Here is a 3673-nt window from a genome sequence, read left to right as displayed (position 1 = left end):
TTAATTATTTTCTTAACATGTGGAAAACCCGTTTTTTAAAACTAAATTGGAAGACTAAATTTTTTCAAATTTTTGAAAATGCATTCTTAAAAAAAAAAAATTAATTTTTCCCCCTTTTTTTATTTTCCCCCTTTTTCCCAAAAAGTAAAAACACACTCTCTTTGCCACAAAAAAAATTTTAGGAGGGTAATTATTGTTTTAAAAAAGGTTTAGGGGGAAAAGGGGCCCCGGGGAAAAAGGTAAGGTGTGTCGTAGAAAAGGGGTATAGTTCAGGGGGGTAATGGTGCCTTATCCCTATTTAATACTAAGGTAGTATTGAAAAAAGGTAATAAAACTCTCTTGATTTACTAAAATAGACAAGTAAAGAAAATCTATTTTAAATATAGCCGCCAAGTAAAATGAAACAAAGGGGTACATGAACAAGAGGAATATGAGGCTTAGCCTTTCCAAAAATATTTAAAGATATTGGACAGTGCACTCCCCAATCTTTTCACTTTGATTTGTTCAGACTGCCCAGATTTAGTGAGAAGATTTTTCTCAAATACCCTGTGCAAGGAGAATACATAATTATACAACACTACCAACAGTAACTTCAAAATTTTTCTTGTATTGGATCCTAGAGTTGTAAACTTGCCATCAATCCATCTTGATCAATCCTCTAATCGGTCTTGGAGTATCTTCAAAATTAACAAAAATAGTTTCCTGCTCAATTGGTGGCTGAGATTGGCTAGCTTATTGGCTATCATATTTGCTTCCCTAAAGCAGTGCACAAAAGAGAATTCATTTCTAACCGTCATCTTCCTAATCCTCAACACAATTTCATCAAGTCATGCCACGGAACAAGCAAAGCTTCTGGACTTCCAGACAGAAGAAATAAAGAGTTAGACTCCCAACACCAATTGAGTCACTTCATTAGCAACACACCATTGAAGGCCAAAGAGCACGGTCTTAGCTTCTGAATTACTACCTCAGATAGTTCCACTACTAAAAAACTGCTCAAAATCAAGGGCCAAAACCGACGGAATGCATAGGTTTTTTTTTAAAAAAAACCAAAAACCGGCGAATCTGGGCGTCCTTTTTGACCCTTTTTTTTTTTTAAAAAAAAGGGTAATCCATCGTTTTTTTTTAAAATTTTTTTTTGCTGGGCTTCACTTGAAACCAGGCAAAAAAGAAAAAAAAAGAAACCGGGGGCGAATTGATTTTATTTTTAAAATTAAACATTTTTTTATTGATAAACAATAATTTAAAGTGTAAAAAAAAAAAAAAAAAAAAAACGCATCTAAAAATTATATGAACAGACGGAGTCCGTCGATTTTCACTATTTGTAATCTAGTATTTTTTTTAAAAAACCAGGAAGAAACAAAAAAAACCGAGTAAAAAAGTTGCATTTTTCCGGCTACACCCCAAAAAAAATGCACAATTTATTTGCTAAAAAAAAATAATGCTGCCAAATCAATCCTAAAACAGCTACAACACCCTACTTATCAATTAAAAACATCAAATAAAACACTAAATATTCATCAAAACGATTTAAAAAGTCCATCAAAATTCAAACTTTTCAACAAAAAATCTTTTTAGTTCTAAAAAGGTTTCCTTATCTTCCTAGATGAAATCCTAACTAAATCTCATCATCCCGGGGTCCGGGCAACAAACCCCCGTCCTCCCCCTCCAAATCTTAAAATTTTGGGGCGGGGGGGGAGGGCGAAAGGGACACCCAAAAGGTCCACATGCAATGTCGCTCCCCCCGTGTCCGGGGGCGCTTTGAGGTTCTCGCCCCTGATCCAAAAATTTCCCGGGTTTTTTTCCCCCCTTCCCCTTTTTTTGTTAAATTCTTCAATTTTTTTGCGACAAGCCGGACCCGAACACAAACAAAACCCCCGGGTTGGCGGGAAAACCCTTCACCTCCTCCCCGAATGGATATGCTAAAGTTGTTCCGGGCCCCGGCCCGGGACGCTTTCCCTTTTTTTTTCCCCTTTTAAGCAACCACGTTTTATCTCCCGTCCGGGGGCCGGTTTGGGTCCCTTTACATCCTTTCCCGGGGGTTTCGGATATTAAAGACAACTTTTATATTAATCGGACTTTAAAATAAAAATTAGTATAAAAAGAAAATATCATCCCCCTTTTTAAACCCAAAAATCACTTTTAATGAACCCCTTTTAAAGGGAAAGGGGACATTACATTTGTGATAAACCCCTTTTAAAATTGTCACGACCCAACCAAGGCCATGACGGAATTTAAAACTAAAACCCCCCTAACACCCCCTTTTCCCAAAATCCTAAACCAAACGGGGGGACCCAAAAATTTTCTTAACTATCATAATCTTAGAGTCCCCAAAAAAATGAACATTTATATAATCATCCTAAATATGCCCATATGCACAAAATCGACAAGGCTACCAAAAATGATATACAAAAATATGAACCGATGGGTTTTTTAAAAACTAACTTTTACATCCCTTACGGGGCCCTCTCATAGAGAAAAAAGAAATCTAAAGCGGGGGTAGGACCCCGCCCCGCCCCAAAATGTACCAAAAGAATAATCCCTTTTTTGCGCTTCGAAGCAAATGGAGCGCTCCCCCGAAATGGATGAAACACCTATTTGGGTCCCACGCCCTTTCCCCCCACCGGGCATGGGAAAAGGGCCTTAAAAAAAAGGACGTCGGTACGAATAATGGAAAGGCATATATGATTAATAAAACATAATAAATATAGTAGGAAAAATAAGGTAAGGGGATAAAATGTACATTTGGTTCCCCGAGGCGGGTGTCATCAAAGGGTTTTAAAAAAAAAAAAAAAATTTTTTAACACACACACACCACACACCGGGAAAACACCCCCACACCACATACACACCACACCACCACACACACACCACAAAAAAATATATATATATATATATATATATATATATATATATATATATATATATATATATATATATATATATATATATATATATATATATATTTTTTGTATTTTTGGCGGGGGCCGTCCATTATCATATCATTGGGTTTTAGGGCACCCCTCTTTCGGGTAACATCATAACGTACCCATTGGTGAAGTGCACATTTACGGCCCCCCCGGGCCGACTACGGCCTTGAGAAAATAAAAATATATATATACAACATGCAGAGCCCAAATAAAAAGTTACTACTCTATCGAGTGACGTAAGATCGGAAAAACCGTTTTATTATGGAATCATCATCATCGCTATATCTCACCTTGAAAGAACAATTATTATAAGAGAGATGACAATAATGAATAAATAAATATCAGGGAAAGCTCAATAATTCATGGAACATCAAGAACTATAACTTTTTTTTGGGAAGGAATCATCATCATTATCATCATCTCATCAAGGGAACTTTTATCAACAATACCAGGGGAACCCTTTAGAATTTTGAGTTTCTAGAAATTTTTAGGAAATAGGACATTATAGATATCACGAGGTTCACAATAAGGGAACTCCTTTAAAAAAAAGTTACCCTTTAGCATCCCTACATCTCCTTCTCAAAATTTAAAAATACAATAAGTTGAATACAATGTAAAATTAGTTAGGAATGAATCACTTAATTGAATACATCCGAATTGAATACAAACGAAATACAACCGAATTAATAATGCGATCGTAGCTACGAAATGTAATTAGCAAAAGTGTAGCGGCGCTGGAAAAA

The sequence above is a fragment of the Lycium ferocissimum genome, chromosome 10 (assembly GCF_029784015.1).
Source record: "Lycium ferocissimum isolate CSIRO_LF1 chromosome 10, AGI_CSIRO_Lferr_CH_V1, whole genome shotgun sequence".
NCBI lineage: Eukaryota > Viridiplantae > Streptophyta > Magnoliopsida > Solanales > Solanaceae > Lycium > Lycium ferocissimum.
The sequence above is the reverse complement of the archived record's forward strand: the minus strand, read 5'-3'. Positions refer to the sequence as shown.